Here is a 12319-nt window from a genome sequence, read left to right on the forward strand (position 1 = left end):
TCTCGGCTGTCAGATGGGTACCTCCTGTCAGATCAGCCACAGTATTAGGTTAGAAACAAAGACCACAATAAATGTTAATGCACTTGAATCATCCCTGAACAATCCCCTTTACCCTGGTCTGTGGAAAAATGTCTTCCATGAAACCACTCCCTGGTGCCAAAAAGCTTGGGGATTGCTGCATAGGGCAGTCCACGATGACTTCAGCTGAAATGAATCATATGCACCTGTAAGTTATTACATTTACTTTGTTTTCTCTTTTGTTCATTCATTTACCCAATGCCTAGTTTAAGCATCTTAATTCTCATGTGTATCACATGCTATCTCATGGAGTTTATTCCTGTCCTATCCTTCCTACAAGACTGTTGGCTCCTTGAGGACAACTGTTGCATCTTTCTGTTTTTACCTATTGTATAAAGTATAGCCATATGTAACTTTATTTTCTATTCCTCAAGGGCATACATTTTTAAAACTCTGTGATATGAGAATAGTTGTTCTCTTTTATATAAAGGTGAAGGAAGTAGAAAGTCATTTCCTAAAATTAACCAGCAAATTATTTGTTCTATTGTAACCACTGAAAAATATAATTTATAAACTGGAGGTGCAGGTACTGACAAGTTGAATCTGAGATGGGACTTGAGTCCCATTGTATCCATGCTTTGAGCACTATATAGCATATAGTCAGCTCTCAATAAATGTTATTTGAATATGCAAAATGGGGCCTCCACTGAGGAAAAAGTAATGAGAACTTTGAGAATCACTGGAATGATATTAATTAGATGAGCAGATTTAAATGAGTTCTGCCTTGCTTAAATAACAAAGCGAAATCTGCATGATTTAGAGCTGTGACTAGTTTCATGGGCTCCGTAGCCCATGAAATAATGTGTTATTCAAAATTCACAAGTGATGAAGTTCCAGGTATTTTTAATGAGCTCCTGAAGATTAATTTTTACTCAACGCTTTTTATATGCCAAGCACTGTGCTCTAATGCTCATACATTTTATTGAGACCACAATTTCTGAACGCTAAATACGTTGCCAAGGTCTCATGGCAAACAAGTAACAGAGCTGGGGCTGCAATTCAAGCCTGTCCACCTTCAAGGACCTTGCCTCTTCCACTCCACACTTCTGTCAGCTGAGCAACTGCCAAGCAATCTGTGGTGAAGACTGTTGTTCTGTGTAGTTTCCTGGGGGCAGCGGGAAGGACTGGCTCATGCCAGGCCTCTGCTCCTGACACTCGGTGGCCTTCAATCCCTTAACTCATTCTGTATTCATTCAATCTGTAGTTACCAAGAGGCCATCCAGTGTTGGCTACTTCAGTTCAGTCTCTCTGTCATATCTGACGTTTTGCGACACCATGAACCGCAGCACGCCAGGCCTCCCTGTCCATCATCAACTCGTAGAGTTCACCCAAACCCATGTCCACTGAGTCAGTGATGCCATCCAACCATCTCATCCTCTATCGTCCCCTTCTTCTCCTGCCCTCAATCTTTCCCAGCATCAGGGTCTTTTCAAATGAGTCAGCTCTTCGCATGAGGTGGCCAAAGTATTGGAGCCTCAGCTTCAACATCAATCCTTCCAATGAACACCCAGGACTGATCTCCTTTTGGATGGACTGCTTGATCTCCTTGCAGTCCAGGGGACTCTCAAGAGTCTTCTCCAACACCATAGTTCAAAAGCATCAATTCTTTGGTGCTCAGCTTTCTTTATAGTCCAACTCTCACATCCATACATGACTACTGGAAAAACCATAGCCTTGACTAGACAGACCTTAACTGTGTGTTAAGCTTCCAAAATGATTAAGGCATAGTTTCTTCTGTGAAGGTGCTTGCAGAGTAGTAAATAAGGCAGATGTTCCTGCTGCTAATGTAGGAATCATCAGAGTCTATGCTTTTCTCTCTCTGTTAACACTCACTAAACCTTTATCATAAGCTCCCCTGTTACAACTGTTGATAGTTCTTTCCTGTTCTTCCCGAATCTGTATGTTGGTAACGACCAGGTTGACATGTATAGCCCTAACCTCTTGGCTGCACCACAGGCTCTAACAGCCTCTACTCGCCATGTCCAACTGGATGATCAGTATACAACCACTCTGTCATTTCCAAACCACCGCACCAGAATCCTCATCCTCCCACTCCCAAACGTGTCCCTTCCTAGTCTTTTCCCTTATCTGAATAAATCACTTATTTGTACATCTCAGAATAATTTCATTTATTCAGTTGCTCAAGCCAAACATCATGGCCTCCTGACACCTCTCCTTCTTGTTTGTGTCACATCTACAAAGCAAATCATGTTGATGCGACCTTCAAGTTATATTACAGTCTCCACAGCCACAACTCTTAGTCCATCTGGACGGAGGCCACAGCATCAGCACCCATCTATTTCCTCTTTCCCATGCCCTGATGCCTGTCATCTTTTCTCCACCCAAAGACCACAGCAGTTCTTTAAAAATAACAAAACAACAAAAAACAATCCAAAACAGTCAGAATCATGTTATATTACTTTATAGCACCAAATGATTTAGCTGCATTCTGTTTCACTCAAAATATAACCCAAAATTCTCATCTTGCTTAAAAGGCTCTTCCCAGTCTGACCCCAAGCTGCTGTATAATCTCATCTTCTCCTACTCTTTTTTTTTGTTACCTCAGCTCCAAAACTCCCTTTCTTACTAAACCGTTGAACAGGTCAAGCTTGAACACTTATCTGGAGCTCTTCCTGGAATAATATCCCCTGATATCCATAGGACTCACTTCCTGACTTGATTTAGGCCTCAGCACAGAGACCAGTTATTTCTAGGAACTACTGCTAAGTCACTTCAGTCATGTCCGACTCTGTGCAACCCCATAGACGGCAGCCCACCAGGCTCCCCCGTCCCTGGGATTCTCCAGGCAAGAACACTGGAAAACTCTATCTAAAACATAGTACCTCCCATCACACCTTATCTGTATAGTCTGCTTTATTCTTTTTCTTAGCAGTTATCGTCACCTAGAAGGTATCAAATTTTGTTTTCTGTCTTGCTTTACTACAATAGAATAGAGACTGTGGGAGTTGGTTTTTTGGGTCAACTTGGCTAGGCTGTAGTACCTAGTTATTCAATTAAACATGAATCAGTGTGTGGCTATGAAGGTATTATGATTATGATGGTTAGCTGACTTTAAGGAAGGAGACCAGCCTCCTCTATAATGCAGGTGGGCCTGGCCCAAACAGTTGATGATCCTTAAGCGAGATACTGAGGCTTAAATATGGAAGAAATTCTACTTATGGACTTTAGCTTCTCTTGGAGAGTTTTGAGCCCGCTTTGTCGATTTTGGACTTCGCAGTCCCTTGGTTTTGCAAAACCAATGTCTTGAGACAGATCTCATTATAAATGTGTATTTCAACACATATGTATATGCTACATGTATTTATATTTTAAATATATTATAGATATTTATATATTTAAATTAAATATAAATGCATTTTTATATGACATATAAATTATACATATTTATATAAATTTCTGGGGGTGGGTGTGTGTATCCTACTGGTTCTGTTTCTCTGGTAGACCCTGACTGAAGGAGAGACTATGCTGAACTTTTTGCCCCTTCAGATCTCTCTCTGATCTTCGCCATACTCTGTAGCCCTGCATGGCCCCGGTCTGACTGCACTGGGGGCCTCCTTGGCCTTCTAGTTGGAGTCAGCTGATGGGAGTGAGTTGGAAGAACTTGAGATCAGGAGATGGGGTATTTATTCACCAGAGTCACTCCCAGCTGGCACTGCAGGCTGATAATGACCCTTTATTGAAAGCCACACCTCTTGTCAGGCAGCCCCTTTCCTGAGTCTTTTCCTAGGTTCTGATAACTGCTCCCTTCCATGCTTCCTTCAAACCTTGAGATATTAACTGCTTCCCATGACTATTCAGCTCAGTCGTGTCCGACTCTTTGCAACCCATGGACTGCAGCACACCAGGCCTCCCTGTCCATCACCAACTCCTGGAATTTACTCAAACTCATGTCCATTCAGTCGGTGATGCCATTCAACCATTTCATCTTCTGTCGTTCCCTTCTCAGCCTGCCTTCAATCTTTCCCAGCATTAGGGTCTTTTCAAATGAGTCAGCTCTTCGCATCAGGTGGCTAAAGTATTGGAGCTTCAGCTTCAACATTAGTCCTTCCAGTGAACACCCAGGACTGATCTCCTTTAGGATAGACTGGCTGAATCTCCTTGCAGTCCAAGGGACTCTCAGAAGTCTTCTCCAACACCACAGTTCAAAAGCATCAATTCTTTGGCACTCAGCTTTCTTCACAGTCCAACTCTCACAGCCATACCTGACTACTGGTAAAACCATAGCTTTGACTAGATGGACCTTTGTTGACAGTAATCTCTCTGCTTTTTAATATGCTGTCTAGGTTGGTCATAACTTTCTTCCAAGGAGCAAGTGTCTTTTAGTTTCATGGCTGCAGTCACCATAGGCAGTGAATTTGGAGCACATAAAAAAAAGTCTGTCACTGTTTCCATTGCTTCCCCATCTATTAGCCTGGGGGTATTGCATTATCCTTTGCTAATTACCTTAAAACCTGCTCAAATCTTTGACAAGAGTCTTTAGATTGTACTCTTCCCTCTCACCCTGTTCAAATAAGCTCTGTGTGTGTTTCCTGCTGAGACTGTAAGTGATACAGAAGTTTATCTTCCCCCCTTTTTTTTTTTTTTTGGTTTGTTTCTTACTACTAACTAGGGCTTCCCTGATAGCTCAGTTGGTAAAGAATCCACTTGCAATGCAGGAGACCCTGGTTTGATTCCTGGGTCAGTAAGATCCGCTGGAGAAGGGATAGGCTACCCACTCCAGTATTCTTGGGCTTCTCTTGTGGCTCAGCTGGTAAAGAATCCCGCCTGCAATGTGGGAGACCTGAGTTCAATCCCTGGGTTGGGAAGATCCCCTGGAGAAGGGAAAGGCTACCCACTCCAGTATTCTGGCCTGGAGAATCCCATGGACTGTCCATGGGGTCACAAATAGCTGGACACCATCAAGTGACTTTCACTTTTCACTGCTAAATATATCCCAAGAATCTAGAATAGTAGGATCTCCATAAATATTTGCTAAATTGATGACCAGATGAGCATGTAAGCTTCATTTTAGTCACTCTGTCATAAATACATTTTACTGTCTCAGAAGCACCCCGCATTTACTTTCCCATCTCCCACCTAGAACAACTCTCCTCTATCTCTCTATCTATGTATCCAACCACTGAGATGGAGGTTAAATGTGAACTTTAAGTAAACATTCCCAGTTATTCCAATGGCCAGGATTGACCTTTTATCTCTTAAACAGAACTTAGAGTTTAATCATATCTAGACTTGTACTGGTGATTGTAAGTTCCTTGAGGACAATAATCAGTTTTTAACTGTTTCTTTTATAAAGCCCAAGTAGTGCTGATTATTTATTCAAAATGGCTTAGAAATAACATCCTTTGGTATTATTTCTGGGGACATGGAACCATTGGAATTTTCTCAGTTGATGTTTGTGAAAGTAGTTTCTTCATCTTAGTGTGGTGAGAATTTTAAAATCTATATGCATCTTGATTATAGGCACTACATTTTATTTTGGGATATAATGCTGCATTTAAAAAAAAACTTTTTATGGCCAACTTCAATCTGTGACTGCACATCCTTCTATAAGAAACAAAAAAGCAAAGGCATTAAGTAACAGCAAGGTAAATTGTGCTCTCTCTCACTTAATGCACAAAATACCATTTTTTAAGAATTTAGGATGCTGCATAGCCTGGAGCTTAAAGCAAAGTGTTGTAATCTGGGTTTCTGATTTGAATTGAGCTGTTATTTCTGAGAGGTCATTTAATCTTTTCTGTACTCTGTCAATCCAGCAAGAAAGCCTGCATATTTACAAAGCAAGAATCAATTATACAACAAACAAAACTAAACATGCTATGTCTGGGTTAACAAATCGTGCTTCACTAAGCTTTTAATAATACTAATGCCTTGGGACTTCCCTGGTGGTCCAGTGGTTAAGAATTCACCTTCCAATGCAGGGGACGCAGGTTCGATCCCTGATGAGGGAACTAACATCCCACCTGCTGTGGGGCTACTGAACCTGCATGCCATATTGAAAATCCTGAGTGGCACAACCAAGAGCAGATATAGCCATAAATAAATAAATAAATAAACAAACAAACTAATGCCTTTAAATGCTCTTGTGGTATTAAAATGATATTGTCAAAACTTACCAGATACACAAAATAGGCAGTCTTAAGTGGAAGATTCCCTGGAGGAAGGCATGACAACCCACTCCAGTATTCTTGCCTGGAAAATACCAGGGATAGAGGAGCCTGATGGGCTGTAGTCCATGTTGTTGCAAAGCATCAGACATGCCTGAGCATGCACACGCATGCAAAAAATGTCAGCCTACGTTTATGTGGAATAAATATGCCTGGAGAAAATATCCTCTTGTCCATATTCCTAGGTTTTCCCCCTGTGAATAATAAAAATTCCTCCTCCCCTGAAATCATCAGAAGGACTAAGTGGTTCAGGGCTGAGCTGCTCTCTATAATATGCTTTGAAGGAGAGCAAATGTGTTTTGTCAATTAGCTAGTTATTGCCTCTTTCCTTTTATAAAGATCAACTAGGGCCGATTAGAAAACTAGAGAAAAGGAACTTTTAACAGCAAGATGAGGACATTAAAGCCAATATTGTAGAGAACCAAATGGAAAGCATTAGAACGACATTATTGATTGTTCAGCCTGAAAAAAAAATATGGTAATTATTCCTCAAATAGCAGGAAAAATGGACCAGATCATCTACTGTGTCTCTTCCAGCTCTGCGATCTTACCTAACTCTCTTGGGGTAATAAAATGTGAATGATGCTTTCAGACGCATTTGGAGGTGTCTATATCTGTGGTGCTTGAATCATCCAGGCTTTCAAAAAACAGCATGTAATTTCTCCCTTAGCCATGTAGCTTACAGAACCAACACACCGGGTCTCTTACCTTAGACCTTATAATTTAATACAGTACCAGTAAGTTGAACCTAGAGGAAATCTGAGTCATGCTTTTGAATATTTTCATAACTTTCTGAAAGCAGTCTACTCAAACAAGTTGTGTTTCTACTGACATTCAAATTCGATACTAACATCTCTCCATTTATCCTATTAACTTTTCCTTCATTGTTACTAACATGAGGATTTGGTATTTTCAGAAAATACCATGTATTCCCAAACACCGCCTTTTATATTTCGAAGATTTACAATGTCTTTCCGAAACTCTCACATTATTATCCTGTTAGGTGTCATTCTGCTAAAACCATGTATCACTAATATGTCACAGTGATGTTGTGATATTTTCACTTGCAAAATGTTTAAGATTTTCCAAGTAGACACCATCAAGTGCTCACCTTCAATACAAATTTCCCCCTGGAATTCCTTCCACAGAAAGCAATCTTGTTCAGTAGCCTGTTAACAGCACATTTTTTACATGAAGAGGTAAAGCCAATTGTTGGAAACTAATCCATATTGGAAACAACAGGGAGTGCACCTTACTGGGATCAAACAAAGCATTACTGAAATTTTAGTAAGAGATCACCAAGTCACGTTATTTCTAAAGCATCTGAAAAATACAACATCTAGCTTGAGAGAGAGGAGATGGAATCAGAGATAAGAAAGGATAGTCCCATAATCTTGGCAGGCCCATGAATGATTGGAAAATTCTCCCAAGCTCTGGGGCTTTTAGTCTGACAGCCCTGATACGTCATTCTTCCTGAATATACACATTCTAATTGGAGATGTGGCATTTTATGCATACGCACGTGTGCAGTCAGCATAAAAGGGCAATGCATGTCTTAGATTCATTTTACAGAGATAATATTCATGGGGAAGGAATTGAACAAAACACATCACAAATCACCTTTTTGTGCTTCTATGAGAAAGAACCTCCCTCCCTGAACTATCTATTGAGATTAAAGAATTCCCCCCACCACCATTACTTACCTTTAAATACTTATTAATTTATGAAGTGGATAAACACACTTTTGTGAAAAATATGAGTTTTGTTTATTGTATAGCAGATCTTATGGACTAAAATTATGTTCTTTCAGTACATAATTCTCCTTTGGAGCATATTAACCCAATACAGATATTTTCCCTTTCTTCAGTTGTTTTTCCTTATATTGTTTTAGTACAAAGAATGCTACAGTGTAGAAGAATAAGGTCATCTCCTATCCTAATGACTTGGTTCACTACCCAAAATGGCAATTTTGTTTCCTCTGTGAAAGAGAGTGGGCTTAGGGTCTTCCATTCAAAGTGCTAGGGAACGCTGCAGAGTGGGTGACCAAACAGCTAGATGGTGAAGTCTCATCACTTACTAGTACCTTCTGGTCCAATGTAGTCACTGTCAAAATCTGTAGTAAGGTATCTTTTATCTAAGCTATAGATGCTTAGTTGCCCAGTTGTGTGCGACTCTTTGTGACCCCATGGCTTTCTGTCCATAGGGATTCTCCAGGCAAGAATACTGGAGTGGGTTGCCATGCCTACTTCCAGGGGATCTTCCCAACCCAGGAATTGAACCCAGGTCTCCCGCATTACAGGCGGATTCTTTACCATCAGAGACACTAGGGAAGCCCTTTATCTAAGCTGCTGCTGCTGCTGCTAAGTCGCTTCAGTCATGTCCAACTCTGTGCGACCCCATAGAGGGCAGCCCACCAGGCTCCCCCGTCCCTGGGATTCTCCAGGCAAGAACACTGGAGTGGGTTGTCATTTCCTTCTCCAATGCATGAAAGTGAAAAGTGAAAGTGAAGTCACTCAGTCGTGACCCCATGGACTGCAGCCTACCAGGCTCCTCCGTCCATGGGAGTTTCCAGGCAAGAGTACTGGAGTGGGGTAAGCTAGATAGTCCCAAATACCAGGGCCAATTATGACCGAAGCAGTGAAGCTTTCAGCTGCAATTCATGCCTGTTCCAAAGGCCTCTCCCTCTGTACCAATTCTGCCAGTCTGTAATTCACTTTAAATAACTTTAGAACCACTCCATTATGTGAGACTTATTACCAATTGAAATGAAGATGTACCCTTGAAGTAGAACACCTTTAAAAATTATGATTTTAGTATTATGTTCTGGGCTCAGGCCATGAATGATGCTTTATGAGAAAAGGTGGACGTTTTTTAAAAAACAATTACTCCTAAACTAAAATTATGAGCCATCTGGAGAAAATTTAGTAATACAGGGAAATTATCCAAACAATACACAAAAAAAATATGTTTTGAGAAAATTAGCATTTTTGCCTTTGTTTGAGTATCTGGATAATTGTGTTAAACTCTAGCCAGAATTAATCACTAGAAACATAGTCATCCTGAGTTTTCATGATTACTTTCACTGTAATAATTGCTTGTCAAATGTCAAAACCAATCTGGCTTGTGTTCTGACTTTCTGCTCTTATGTACAACTTTTCTTTTGTTATATTAATTTTCAGACATGCTCATTTAGATCCACAAATAACTTAATTCATTCCAAAATTAGACTCCCGAGATTCTTTCCTCTGAGCCTCCTAAAAGGTCTTCTTGCTGCTAATTCAATCTCCCCAAAGCATTTTCACAATCAACAAATATGAATCATGCTATAACATTTTGCTAAATCTAATAATCTACATTTTCTCAGTCTTGGATATCACTCACCTGCAGTTATCCCAGTGAAATGGACTTTTGTAATTCTTACAGAACCAGATAACCAGATTATGTGAATTAAAGTTGGAAGGCAAGGGCCATGTGGTGTGAGACACAGAACATGGCTATTTAGGAGATAAGATCTTAGAGGCCGATTAGTCTGAGACTCTCTCTTTGTTTTTACGAAATGAAGATACACTGGTTATTCTGTGGATTATGTGACTCTGTTGAAAAAATTCCCATCTCAAGATATTTTCATGTACACTTATTTCTTAATGAGCTATTTATGTATGGCAGCTTCTTCCAGATGTAATTTTAAAATACCGTCACTCATTTTATAGAATAGAATAGTGCTTAGAAGAAGCCAATGAATGTGTTTTTTCTGTGTCATATTATCATCCTCAGTAGTCTTCATTTATTTAAAAAGTTGCTTTTCCCATATGGGTCATTACATAGCACTGAGTACTTCCCAGGTGGCGCTTGTGGTAAAGAACCCATCTGCCAATGCAGGAGACATTAGAGATGTGGATTCAATCCCTGGGTCCGGAAGATCCCCTGGAGATGGAAATGGCAACCCACTCCAGTATTCTTGCCTGGAGAATTCAATGGACAGAGGAGCCTGGTGGGCTATATAGTCCACGGGGTTGCAAAGAATTGGATATGACTGAAGTAACTTAGCATAGTATTGAGTGGGGTTCCCTGTGCTGTGCAGTGGATCCTTGTTGGTTATCTTTTTTTTTTTTTTTTTTTATGTAGTAGTGTGTATTTTGTAGATAGTATTGTGTCTCCTGGTTTATCCCTCCTCCCAGTCCCCCCTTGGTAACCATGAAGTTGTTTTCTGCATCTGTAGACTCTATTTCCATTTTGCAAGTGGGTTCCATTTATACCATTTTTTAGATTCCACATATAAGTGATCCCATACTATAAAAAGTGAAATTAAAAAAGCTTCTGATTTTTAAAATATTTTGTGTATAAAATACAGAGAAATTGAGTCTCTACACCTAAATATTTAGTAGTCAGATATTTAATGGGGGCAGGAGGAACCCTCTTATATTTTCTCTTAAATGAAGATAATGCTACAATAAATCACATAATACCAAAAATGTAAGTTGGGTTTTGGTTTGGAATTGCATCTTACATATTCAAAGGGTGAATATTGACAACATAAACAAAGCATTCTCTTTCAATACTTGAATTCTTGCTTCCTGGGATTTTGTTGTGGTTGCTGGCATTTTGTATTGAAAAGCTTGATCTTTGATGAAATGCAGAAACATTACAATTCAAAATATTCCAGTAAAGGACAAATTGGGCAGTGTTTTTGATAGAAACAAACAGCAAGGTTTAAAGGTGGCGTGTATTTTTAGAAATACGGTTTACTCATCTGTTCAACATTAGACATTTCTTATACACTAAGTGCTCCGTAGGCAACGGGGATAAGAAAAGATGAAGAAAAATAGGCCTCTGCCCTTACTGAGTTCAACCTCTAAGGCAGTCTTTTTGGAAGGTGGGTTCTTTGCATTAGTTTAAAATGTAGGATGCTTGTTTAAAATGTAGGTTTCTGGCTTTCCTCTCTATCCTTGAATCTCTAACAGGAGAATCAGCACGTGTTAACAAACTCCCTTGGCAATTCATTTGTTCTCCAGATTAAAGGAGGCCTTGAACATTGTTTAAACAGGAGTCAGAAGTGCAGTCTACCACTCCAATACCTGGGGTGAGCTTGGGACCACCATTCTGCCTTTTTTCACTTCAAATTTTTATTCCATAAAATGAGAGTGAAAGAGGTGACTTAGAAAATACCTAAGATTCCTTTTCCTACTTTCATCTAAGGTAAGGGATGCTATTCCATATGGTATTCCATCCCAGGTCCTCTGGTACCTGGTTTCCCTCTTTCTTGCAGTGTTACATCTTGCTGCTATTGTTTCTGAAAAGGGACAACACAGCAAAATAACAAAGAGAAGGAAACGAATCAAATATCTGACTTTTGAGTTTCAAAAGGCCACATCCAGGCAAAAGACATTATTATATTTAGAGGAATATGAAATCAGAGGCATTGTTTTTTCTTGAACTCCCCAGATCAGATGAAAATTTTCTAGGCTGGTAGGAGAGAGACCAAATTACTCAGATTAAAAGACAGGACTAGGATATAATGAGATACACTTGGTTATAGAAAAATGATTATGTTTCATAGGTCCTGCTTTTATGCTCTGGGATTCATGTCTCACTATACACTGTAAACATATGTATGTTAATCACTCAGTTGTGTCTGACTCCTTGTGACCCCATGGACTATAGCCTGCCAGACTTCTCTGTCCATGGAATTCTCCAGGCAAGAATACTGGAGTGGATTGCCATTTCCTTCTCCAGGAGATCTTCCCCACCCCGAGATTGAACCTGGGTCTCCTGCCTTGCAGGCAGATTCTTTACCATCTGAGCTACTGGGATTCATGTCTTACTATAATGGCACCCCACTCCAGTACTCTTGCCTGGAAAATCCCATGGACGGAGGAGCCTGGTAGGCTGCAGTCCATGGGGTCGCTAAGGGTCGGGCATGACTGAGCGACTTCCCTTTCACTTTTCACTTTCATGCATTGGAGAAGGAAATGGTAACCCACTCCAGTATTCTTGCCTGGAGAATCCCAGGGACAGAGGAGCCTAGTGGGCTGCTGTCTCTGGGGTCGCACAGAGTT

Source organism: Bubalus bubalis, chromosome 13, assembly GCF_019923935.1.
Source record: "Bubalus bubalis isolate 160015118507 breed Murrah chromosome 13, NDDB_SH_1, whole genome shotgun sequence".
NCBI lineage: Eukaryota > Metazoa > Chordata > Mammalia > Artiodactyla > Bovidae > Bubalus > Bubalus bubalis.